The 12,318-nt window shown below is 46.6% G+C and overlaps 1 protein-coding gene across 9 annotated transcripts in view; it reads right to left on the bottom strand.

Moving 5' to 3' along the window:
- The window catches only part of SLC44A3 (solute carrier family 44 member 3), a 331,249-nt gene that overhangs the window by 146,905 nt on the left and 172,026 nt on the right, over positions 1-12,318 (bottom strand). The window contains exon 1 of one of the 9 annotated variants that reach the window (XM_053214499.1): positions 799-987. The exons of 7 other annotated variants lie outside the window; for them this stretch is intronic. The gene's annotated coding sequence lies outside the window, so the exon portion shown is untranslated. Of the gene's footprint in view, positions 1-798; positions 988-12,318 lie in introns of those variants that run through there. One more of the 9 variants, XM_053214497.1, reaches the window with a different exon arrangement.

Below are 12,318 nucleotides of genomic sequence, written 5' to 3'. Positions count from 1 at the left end.
GAAGTTCTATGACTGAATAAATTTTAGATAATCCTTTCTAAGTTAGGAGTTATAACAACCAAATAAATCACGGAAGGGCTCCAAAGAAGACATATTTACAAATGAAAAGCAAATGTTCTCGTGGGATCAAACAATGGTGGATAATAAATGAGAATTCTTGAGAAGCCTACAAGATGTTGCTTTTGATAAGAAATAGATCATTTTTAAATAATGGAATTAGAAGTATTCACTTTCAGAATGTGTTTAAATATTTGTTCTTTCATTCAATCTGTTTGCCATATTCAAAACCCATATTTACAAACAAAAATAGCCCCGAACTACTGGTGAAACGTACAGCATAGAGAATGTAGCCAATGGTTCTGTAACAGTGTTGTAAGGAGGCATATAGTAGCCACGCTTTTTATGAGCAAGGAAAAAAAAAATGAAGAGTGCCAGGGACCCACGAACTTCTTCCTTTGGAATCTCCAAATGCAGGGGCACCTCGGTGGCTCAGGTGGTTAAACATCCCCCTTCGGCTCAGGTCATGCATGGTCTCGCGGTTTGTGAGTTTGAGCCCCACATGGAGCTCTGTGCTGATGGTGCAGAGCCTTCTTGGGATTCTCTCTCCCCGTCTCCCTGCCCCCCCTCCACTGGTGCTCGCTCTCTCAAAAATTACAAGAAGGAAATAAACTTTAAAAAATACATAATAATAATTAAACAAGAATCTCCAACGGTAGCTGCAAGGATGAAAGGGCCCGGGGAGCCCCACTGAACTGTGCGCCGTCACCCCCAGCCCCATATGAGAAGAAAGAGGCTGACCTCTGAGACCTACCGCTCTGCCGATGCGTCTCCTGTGCAGTGCTTCTCTAGAGGAGGTCCTTCCAGCCTCTTGCACTTGGGCCACAAGGAATTCACTAGGTGAATCTCCTCTCTCTTCTCTCACAGGGCAGAGGCTGAGTCCCCGGTTGCCCCAGGCAGGAAGGAGGCAGTGCAGGAGAAAAGTCAGACTGGGGGGGGGGGGGGGGGAGGGCAGGGCCTGAGCCAAACTCTGCTTTCTTGCCACATAGCTTCCCCCCGGCGGCCCTCCTGGCGTCCTGCAGTTTGCCTGCCCAGAGCTGCACCCCAACTCCAGCCAGCCCTGGCCCCCCGGCACTGGGCCTTCACGCTCTGTCTGGTTGGGCAAGACCTCATTCTGGGCTCTATTTTAATCACCTGGGCCCGAGGACTGGGGATCCCTCCCTCCCTCCCTGCCTCAGGTGGAGGTCAGGGCCCGGAAGCCCAGCCTGCAGGTGGAGGCCTGCAGCTGCCCGCGGGGTGAAAGGGAAAAGTCCGGGGTGGGTGGTTGGCCTCCCTCTCAGAGCCAGAGGGCCCCGGGTTCTGCCTCATTCTCTTTGTTGTCTCACACTGTCTCCTTGTGGGGTGGACTCAGGTGGAGGAGACAACAAACATGAGGCCAGACGCTCCCTGGCTGATCTCAGATGAGGAGGCTCCATGTCTCAGACTCAGAGAAGGAAAGGTGACCTTCCCATGCTGTGCTCCTGGGGAAAGCATACATCTTCGTCCCTGTGGTTTTACCTTTAACAGTGAATGGGGGAGGGTCAGAGAGAGAGGGAGACACAGAATCTGAAACAGGCTCCAGGCTCCAAGCTGTCAGCACAGAGCCTGACCCTGGGCTCGAACTCACGAACTGCGAGATCATGACCTGAGCTGAAGTCGGACGCTTAACTGACTGAGCCACCCAGGCGCCCCTATATAGGCTTTTTAAAAACGGCAAACAGACAAGACAAAACAAACCCCCCCCCCCACACACACACACAACCCTTTGTATATAAAAATTTGGAGTTGGGATGGTTGAGGAAATGAGTTCTGTTTATTGAATATAAACCTGAACTCAAGGAAATAACAGCTTATTTCTGTAAAAGCTTTTATTCAGTACTAGCTTTACCCAGTATTTTTAGAAGACAAAGTGCTTGAGCATTGATCACGCTCAGATGTACAGCAAGTAGAGAGGTTGCTGTGGTCTCTACATCTGACAGATGAGAAGACCGGGACCACAGAAAAGCCATAGGACCTCCCTAGCGGAGAACACTGGGTCTCTGCCATGACTTCCTTCTTGAGGGCTGTGGTCAAATGAGCCAAGTCTGAGCATTGCAGAATCCCTGACACACACTAGGTTCTTAATAAATAAACATCAGCAGCCCCCATTATATTGTCTCTCATGGTATCCTGTGCTTTTCCTTTATAACATTAATTGCAACCTTCAATTATATATTTATGTGGCTGATGTCCGTGCTCCCACGCCCACGCCATGATGACAGAGACCAAGTCTGTTTCGATCACCACCCCACGTGCCTAGCAAAGTGTCTGGCACCGTGGAGGTCCCTGCCAAATAGATGCTAGGTCAATGAATGAACAACGGGCTTTCTTGTAGCAATTCTGCACGATCATGACTCTTGGCCATGAAACTTTTCTGCCTCAGTTGCTAATCAATTCAATGGAAATAATAGAACATACTCTCTCAAGAATCAGTTGCCTCTCTCTTCGTTGGGAGATGCCATTGCTTGGCAAATGCTGCCGTTCCAGTAGCACTCCCAGGGTGCTGTGTACTTGGCAGCCGGGGCTAATTTATCCTCTTTCCCCACCCGTGATTAGTTGCAAGGAGGATGTTACCACTGACAAGACCCAATAAAATTATAAATTTATGCCCCAAACCAAAGTCCTACCATGTTGTAAAGGAACATGAGATAAAATTTCTCGAGGAACTCCTGGAGTAGAAGCCCTTTGAAGGCCATCATTTGGCCATTAATCATTTGCCTGAAATCTTTTGTTGAGCTCTTTCTTGGCTACACACTGAGCCGGGCACGTGGGGCCCACACAGGAGCTGCTCAGGATGCAGACACTGGCACGCATTGGTAATGAGGACACGGTCTACCTGTGCTGTGGGAGGCAGGCCAGGCGATCTGAGAGAGGTCTTCTGATCTCCAGAGAGTCTTGAAGACAAGGACAACTTAACCAGCAAAAGAAGGTGTTCCAGGTGGAGAGGACAAGATTGAAAGCCACGAAGGCGTGGGAACTCCTGGCAAGTTCGGAACCCATCTCTGCCTGTTTTCTCAGGGCGAATGTATGGTTTAATGGCTATTGTTTGCTCCTCCTCGTGGTAGCGGTGTTTGGTGGTGTTTGTTTTGGGTGACAGTGGGCTTTCTCACCTTGCAGTGTGTACGTGAGTGGTCACCACATATGATCTGAAAACCCACTCTCCTGGTCAGCTGACATCAATGGGGAGATGAGAAGGCATGCTGTTTCCGGCTGTTTCCATAACGGAGATCCCAAGAGAGCTCTGTGTTTCCATATTTATGATTCATTTCAGGGTCTTTCCAGGTTTGGGAAATGGGAGACCTCTTGCCTAAGCTCTTCCAACAGAGGTGGGAACTGGAGTGAGGTTCTTTGGGCCTGGGGGAGGTGGGCGGGCTGAACGGGCACTTTGGCTGCCCCCCGCCCCCCGACACTGATGCCTGCAAGCTCTGGAAAATTCCAGCGGGCTGCCTGCTCGCCCCCAGCTGGCTCAGGGAAGAACCCGGCCTTAGCCAGTTTGGGCTGGCTTATCTTTAGGGTGGATGGCTGGGCAGTAGGCCCGGGAGAGGCACACCCTCAGTTCGGCCTGTTCCTCAGCACAGCAAGCTGCTGTGTTTTCCCTCAAGGCTGTCTGTGTATGTTGACATGGATTCTTCTTGTGAAATGATGTGGTGGGTGGGGGGGGGGGTGGGGGTGGAGGGCAGGATTTTATCCACAGGTGAAAAACAACAAAGCCTGGCTTTCCCATGAGATCATTTTGCTCCCACCTGGAAGCTAAAGCTTCCTTTCTGACCCAGGCTCACTCAGGGTTTTGTAACACTTTTGTCACAATAAAGTGATTAGTGGTGCATGTTCTTATTAAGGCTCCTGAGAATTTCCGCGTTCCAGAGGGTCAGTTTCTCACCGGCGGCTCAGGTTTCTGTCCCCATGAACTCAGAGGACTCATAATGTTCTCATTACGAGTTCCTTCCAATAAGCTGAGGAAAGCAGACAGTTCAAGAATGTAAAACATTTAACCCTAATTGGGAAAAGTGGGAATTTATATTTTCCACTCAATTGATGACCCCTTTGCTCTAGTCTGGCCGTCTCCAGATTTGGGATGCACTGCTGCTCTGTTATTTATCTCACATCTCTTCACGTCCCTTTTCTCCTCCATAACCACAACCTCAGACTGAAAGGCACCTTCTAGTCAATTTAGGCCACCCCCTGCATTGTACAAGTGAGCACATAGGCCCAGAGAGGTTGACTGCTACACTGAGATCACAAGGTTGTTTTTTTTAATGTTTATTTATTTTTGAGAGAAAGAGAAAGAGAGAGAGAGAGAGAGAGAGAGAGAGAGAGAGAGAGAGGGGAGGGGCAGAGAGAGAGGGAGGGAGACAGACTCCGAAGCAGGCTCCAGGCTCTGAGCTGTCAGCACAGAGCCCGATGCGGGGCTCAAACTCACAGACAGTGAGAGATCGTGACCTGAGCTGAAGTCAGACGCTCAACTGACTGAGCCACCCAGGCGCCCCAAGATCACACAGTTATGAAACAGAAGGGATGGGTCCAGGACCCAGGCTTTCCTGCCTCCCAACTCAGCGCTCAGTCCGCCATCTACACTGCTACCATCCTCGTATTCAGCCCCGGGTATTTTATGAAATTCTTTTCCTCAACTCTTCATGACTCTGTAAGCAGAGCACAGTGCTCTTTACGTAGGTGGTATTGAAGAAAAGGGTTGCCTAACTTTTGATCTGCTGGGGTTGCAACGTCAACTTGCAGGAAATGCATGAGAAATGTGTGGGGAAATTCTGCAAGGCATCCTCCAGGACTTTGGCATTTCGTTGTCAAAAAATAGAGCAGTGATGTCAACCACTCTCGAACGCAAAGAACAAACCGAGCTTGTTTTCAGGGACTTGCAGAGCACGGGAGGTTGGAATCCCTTTATTGACCATCATGCTGAGTTCAGGGCATCACCTGTACACTGTCAAGTCTCTGGATCTTTTGGGCTCAAACGGAGAAGCCTCTTCTCCAATATGGGAGAGGAAGTGTAAGCTTTGTAGTTTCACAGAAGTAAAACCCACTGTGGCCTGCTTTGCAGGTACCAGATGTGGTGCTCTGTTACCCTGTGCAAATGTTAGCTCATTCTATCCTCAGGCCTAAGTGGTAGAATTTATATTATTCCTAATTTTATGAATGAGAAAGTTGCATGTCCAAGGTCACACAGCCAGAACAAGGCAGAGCTTGGAGTCAAATTGGGTGACTGTAAGCCCTCCAATCCAGAAATGTCTGAAGACAGAGCAGGAGGGCTCCTGGGGAGGAAGCCCCACCAAGCTGCTACCTCCCCCCGAGGCTGGGCTCCTGTTCTTCATGTTCAGACCCCTAAAGGGGATGAACACTTGTTCATGTCTCCTTTCCTCTGTTGCCACCTCCATATTCTATCCCTATGGGAGGATGAAAAACAAGGAGAGGAGGCCCAGCCGCCCCCACCTGCCCTCTCAGTGTTTGGCACCAGTGGCCACAGGGATGAGGATGGACCGGACTCTGGTGCGATGGGCTCGTACCTGGTCTCAAGTTCTGGTGCAAGGGTTTGGATCACGACTGCACTTGCTCCCGGGAGGACAGAGGGAGGCTCTGTTTACCAACATCGAGTCTCTGAACTTAGTCTAATGACCTTTGAGAAGTCATTCTCTAATGGGAATAAGAGTTATGGAGAAGGAATTTTGTTATCTTCTATGCATATCTAGGTCATGTTTATGATTGCCAAATAAAACAAGTATGATTTTCCCCTCCCCATAAACTTAAGCAGACATATTGGAGAAACATTTTGTGCATGTCTTTAGAAGATTGCTTATCTTTGTCTGGTGTCAGGTCACTAGAAAAATGTGACGCCCTAGTAGTGAAAGCCCAGACCAGTTTTTGAACAATATCTGTATAGCTCTTAGATTTTATTTTATTATTAGTATTTTTGTTTAATTAGAAATTAGTAAATTTTGTTTATTATTAGTATCTTGTTCACCATACACTCCGCAACAGAACTAAAGATTCCCTGTCCCAAGGAAGCCTGTGATCTAATGATGCTATTGGGAAGTCACTGATTTTTATTTTGGATATTTTGCAAATCAAAAAAAAATACTTAAATATGCATTTTAAGTATATTTTCATATAAATAGCCTATTAAGAAAGAAAAGGAAGAGCGATCAAATGCCAGAAGATCTTTTATTCTTGGAGTTCATTGTGCTGCCATAACAAAAAGGATTTTGTTTTATTTTGTTTTTGAAAGCAATCACAAACACATCAAACATGGTGGTAGGGAGTAAACCTATAGGACCACTATATAAGGGGCAAGAGTACTTGAAAATTATCAATATTCCTTTCAATTTAGAGACAGTTTGGGTGCTCTGAGTGAATGAATGTGAAGGACTAATGCATAAACCCCGTTTTTCAGTTAGTCTTGTAGCAGCATGCTCAATTACATAAGGAAATAAGCAGCGTTTAGAGAGGTGAAGAGTCCAGTTGATTTTACCCAGAAGGTTCTCCCAGAGCGGTTGGGAAGCAGAAGAATGTAACTTCTTTCTTACCATCTGGATTGGCTGGAAAGCCACCTCCACCGATGTGAGGAACATTGCTATCATTCCCTGATTCCCCAAGCCCTTTCATGATTCCCAAGGTACTAGAAGCCCTCAAGCCAAAGTCAATCAAGACACGGTGTGCTTCCCAGGGTCTTCTCTGCCCCATGCAAAATGAGAAAATATTTCTTATCTTGGTGATTTGCTTTTGGTCCATTTGAGAATCAACAGCCAGATGTGAAAAAGGGGATGCAAAATGAAGCCCAGATGTAAACATTGCTAAGATAGAAAACTGACATGCTGAGAGTCTTCATGTATGCATTCAAGGGTATAAATGAAAATTTACCTTTGGGACACCCTAGTTATTTTGGAAGAAACAGTTGGGTAGCCCTTCCTCCCTTATGCTGGTTACTATGGTAGCAGCTGACCCTATGCCCCCATTTCAGAACATCTAGGGAGTAAATTTTGTTCACTGCTATATCTATAGTATTTAGAGCAATGGCTGGTACAGATTAGCTGCACAATAAATATTTGTAGGAATGGATGAACGCTTAATCAAAGGAGGAAATTCTCTCATGCTGCCAGGATAAATGTGGGGCTGAGAAAGATGTTCTGAGAACCCGGCATGAGAGCTTGACAGGCATTTTCCTATAGAGGCAACATTGTACATAGTGATTGGGAGTTCTTGAAATTGTGCTCTCGGTACCATGGTTACTGCAGGCACTTATGGCTTGACCTGAGGCCTTCATACAGTCTGTCCTACTGTTTCCATGGGAAAACGCATCTGAGTTCCAGGAATTGGCTGATAAGTGACCTTGACAAGTACAAACCAAACTTAGTTGAGATCTGACTGAAATTCTGGTTTAGCTGTGGTTGTTTTGCAATCTGCTCACAAATAAGGCATTGCTAAGAAACACGAATGGCCTTTGTTCTTGTGATTAATTCCTAGCAGGAAGTGTGGTAGAGTATCAGGAATGTAGACTCGGATTTTATAGACCATTATGCAGCTATGATATTTCCTTCAATGGCCCAGGAAGACCAGAGGATCTTAAATAAACCACAGAGGAGTCCCTCCAGTTATGTTAATACCTTAGATGCTCCGGCTGGACAGAATGTGGCCCAGAAACATCACACCTGGCCACCAGCAGTCGTGACTTTCAGCGAGATTCAGATGGAGCAGAGCAAAATCAGGGTATCCTCTCAGAAAATCATAAGGTTGGGCACGAGGCTGCTATCTGAGGGACAGCTGGGCATCATACATAAGGAACAGCACTGTCATAAACTGATGCTGGTTTGAAGGGATATGCTCCATGTAGCCTCATTCAGGCTCTCCTGGAGTCTGGAGTTGGTGTGAAAAGCAGGCAGTCTCACACGGCACCTGTGTTGAGGTCACAGATGTCCAGGTGGCAGTCTGGCACCTTGTTCTTCTGCATGAAGACCCTGGAGCCTCAGGGGAAGGTAGAGAGTCTAAATCTTCATAAAACGGCCATAAAACAGTGTCACCCTCCTGATGGAGGAGCTGATACTGGCTTTGAGAGAGTTCCAGACTAACTCAGATATACTTTCTGGGACATGAAGAAGGGGCTGGCAGGTCTTGGCCAGGGACAAGGACAATGTTGGAATGCACTAAGCAAGAAAGAGATTTAAAAAAAAATTTTTTTTAATGTATTTATTTATTTTTGAGACGGAGAGAGAGACAGAGTGTGAGCAGGGCAGGGGCAGAGAGAGAGGGAGACACAGAATCCAAAGCAGGCTCCAGGCTCTGAGCTGTCAGCATGGGGCTCGAACTCACGGGGTGTGAGATCATGACCTGAGCTGAAGTCGGATGCTTAACCGACTGAGCCACCCAGGCGCCCCGGCAAGAGAGATTTTTAAGTAATTGGACAGGTTATAGGGTCTCAGCCAGGATGTCAGGAATCTAGGTAGGGGTGAGGGACAGCACTGACTTCTTTTTTTTTTTTTTTAAATGTTCATTTATTTCTGAGACAGAGAGACAGAGCATGAGTCGGGGAGGGGCAGAGAGAGAGGGAGACACAGAATCCAAAGCAGGTTCCAGGCTCCAAGCTGTCAGCACAGAGCCCAACGCGGGGCTCAAACTCACAAACTGTGAGATCATGACCTGAGCTGAAGTTGGTCGCTCAACCGACTGAGCCACCCAGGCGCCCCACTGACCTCTTGAATAAAGGCAGTATCGGCAGTCACTGTGTCCCCATCAGAAGCTCGTCTGGTAGTGCAGTTGCAGTGACACTAGTAGCCTTATGCATGGGCAAGAAGAAAGCCATGAAGGGCACAACCAGCCTGAGCAGAAACACCGACACTATGTTAGCCTCATTGTCAGGTAGGCTCTCCTCAGGTGGTGGCGAAGATGGGCAGCTATAGTGCCAAGTTCATATCGCACCAGCTTTGCCACCAACATGGGAAGAGTATTCCTCTTCCCCAAGAGGACCCGTGAAAGTTCCAAGCTGATGCTCATCGGCCCTGCATGGGTCATGTGGTATGACTGTGACCTTGATTGGCCAGGCCTGGGGACAGGTGACCACTTTCAAGCTCTTGGACTGAGATTGGGGGGAGAGGTGATTCCCCAAGAACACCTGAGTTCCTATCATCTAGGAGGAGAACATGAGTGCTGAACAGCAAAAATCTCACATTTCCACATTTCCTGACTTACAAATATGTGATTGCGTGTAAGTTAAAGCCACGAACCTAAATGAAGAACCAGTCACTTAAGGCCTTCATGCAGCTGCCAATGTTCCTAGAAAGTGAAGGGGCCTCCCCTGACCTGTTCTGGCACATTTCTTAAGATACAGTATGCTCAAGCACTCGGCTCTGGGAAAAATAACCACGTGATTAACAGACATATGGACTGGAAGCAGGGGGAAGGGCAGGCAGGAGGTTAAGAGAGAAGCCTCATGGGCAGTATTACTTAGCATAAAGGAGGAAATGAAGCAAGAACTGAAATCATGAGGTGGGTTTTTTTTTGTTTGTTCTTTGCAAAAAAAAAAAAAAGATGCAGCATCTACGTTAATCTATAGCCTTATGAAAACCCAAGTAATTTCCGTTATTGTGATATTTTTAGGTGGCAGTGACCTTCTTGATTTCTTCTTTATCATTTTCTGATTTTTGAGTTAATCTAATATGGCAACAGATTCTTCCTGATCAGGTAAAGTTCCTCTCATTCTTCAATGGTACCTCTTCAAAGAATCTTTCCAGATTCATGTGGGGAGGGAGCTTTTTTCTCTCTTCCTTGTCAGCATTTCTGCTTTTGGACATGCCACTGTGGTAGCACTTGCTGTGTTGCACAGTGATTTCTTTCACCTGGACAAGAAGCTCTGTGAGAATTGAGGTGTGGTATTTGACTTCCCTGAAACACATAGTAGGACAACACTTCCTTCCATATAGGGCTGCTGCCAGAATTACATCAGCTGATGCACAAAAAACACTTAGCATGTTGGGGTGCCTGGGTGGCTCGGTTGAGTGCCCGACTCTATATTTCGTCTTAGGTCATGATCCCAGGGTCATGGGATCAAGCCCCGTGCTGGGCTCTGTGCTGGGCTTGGGGCCTGGAGTAACACAGTTCTGGTCTTAATCTGTTAGGCACCAAGGGACCAAATCCTATCTGCAACCGTAATGAGGATCCCTGACTCAAGATGCAAGTGATGAGGCAGTGAAAGAAATACGGGGTATGTCCTTCTTGAACACGGGTTTGGACTCAACTGCCTGCACGGATCACTACCTTTCTTGGGAAATGGGCATGCATTTAGCGGATCTCAGAGCCAAAACAGTTTCTGCAGCTTGTCCTAGATGGAGTATCAAAAAAAAAACAAAACAAAAAAACCCCACCTATCCCAGGGTGCCTGGGTGGCTCAGTCGGTTGGGCATCCGACTTCGGCTCAGGTCATGATATCACCGTCTGTGGGTGCAAGCCCTGCATCGGGCTCTGTGCTGACAGCTCGGAGCCCGGAGCCTGCTTCGGATTCTGTGTCTCCCCTTGCTCTTCCCCTCCCCCGCTCAAGCTCTGTCTCTGTCTCTCTCAAAAATAAATAAATCTTAAAAAAAATTTTTTTTTAATTAAAAAAAACCCAAAACCTATCCCTGTATGAGTAGATTTGGTTCCTCAGAAACTAATGAAACTAACAGGGAGACTTGAAGGCGATGTGTGAAGGGGGATGTAGAAATGAACTTGAGATAAGAGACCCAATTGGGCATTGTAATGTCTGTAATATACTTTAAAATATTTTACCACAGGCAGAGTGTTCTCATATACCAGAGTTACGTGATAGCCTAGGTACTATCATTTGTCCTAATTGAGAATTTACATCCTAAGGTGGAAAGCCAGCACTCTAATTAGGAAACCTGTATTCCAGAAACAGCTACTGCAAAAGCTTCCACTATCTTTATCTCTGATCAGCGACAGACAATTTATCAGCTGACATAATTAATGTTAGAAATAGGTTTCTGCTGATGAAATTGGTGGCTTTCTAATTAGCATAATGGATGCTACCAATGCAGTTTCATCAGTGAGATTACTAGTGGCGAAGATAATGTGGATTTTAGAGTGGGTCCCTGCCCTAGCTTGACAAGAGTACAAAAAACTAGCTAGTCCTGTAGCTCTTAATGTTGCAATCCTACGTTCAGAGTTGAACTCCAAAGATTCTAGTTGCTTGGTGACTATAAGGTTAATTTAATTCTGCTCTTAGAATATTGTCATGCTTTTCTGAAACGGTGATGAGATGTCAGAAGCTGTAGCAGCCATGCCTTAACTATGAAGGACAAAGCTAACATGTTGAGTGTATTAATTTAGCCAATACTTCTCTGTGAAAGGGAGGTATATACAAAATGTCCTCCAAAGGCCAAAGGGGCTGTAAGACTGAAGAATAAGGCCAACAAGTACAGCTTATCAAGAAATGATTCATTAAAGGGACTTATGGACAGAAGCATGTCTTGGCTGGTGGCAAGAGGATATCTCTGCGACCCCACCTCCTGTAAGATCTGTTTTGACCTGTTTTCATAGCCTTAGAGACTGGGAGACCACCCAGGAGGAGAATGTTTGAGAATCATAGTCATATCTCCAGAGCAGATCAAGGATGTCATGCTCCAAGAGTGTACTTAAGGGTGTGGTTAAACAAAAAGGAAGAATTTGGGGGGTGGGTGCTGTGCTCAAGAAGGCTTCATGTCACAGAGGAGTCATCGCGGTGGATTTGTCCAAGATGACATCAATCTGGTTCACACAAATACTCCTTAACAAATTACCCCAAAACTTAATGGCTTATAACAACAAAAATCTCTCATGGTTTCTGTGAGCCAGGAATTTGGGAGAGGTTCTGGCTTAGGAGTTTCCCATGAGGTTGCAAACACATGTTGGCTGGAGGTGTACTTATTTGAAGTTTTGACTGTGGCTGAAGGACCCGCTTCCAAAATGGCTCACTCACATGCCTGGCAAATTGGAACTGCCTGCTGGCGGGAGGGCTGAGTTCCTCTCCATGTCAGCTTCTCCGTGTGGCACGGGCTTCCTCACAATATGTTGTCAAGGTTCCCAAGGAAGCATCCTGAAAGAGAGAGCCAAGTGGAAGCTGTATGCTTTCGGTAATCTGGTTTCACATAGCATCACTTCCACCTCACTCTGTTGATTAGGATTGACAGTCTACAACCCCTACAACATAGACACCACCTCTTGGTGGGAGGAACATCAGCCTCGTTGCATGAAAAACATGCCATAGAAGAA

Source organism: Acinonyx jubatus, chromosome C1 (assembly GCF_027475565.1).
Source record: "Acinonyx jubatus isolate Ajub_Pintada_27869175 chromosome C1, VMU_Ajub_asm_v1.0, whole genome shotgun sequence".
Classification (NCBI taxonomy): domain Eukaryota; kingdom Metazoa; phylum Chordata; class Mammalia; order Carnivora; family Felidae; genus Acinonyx; species Acinonyx jubatus.
This window is presented reverse-complemented; position numbering and strand designations above follow the sequence as displayed.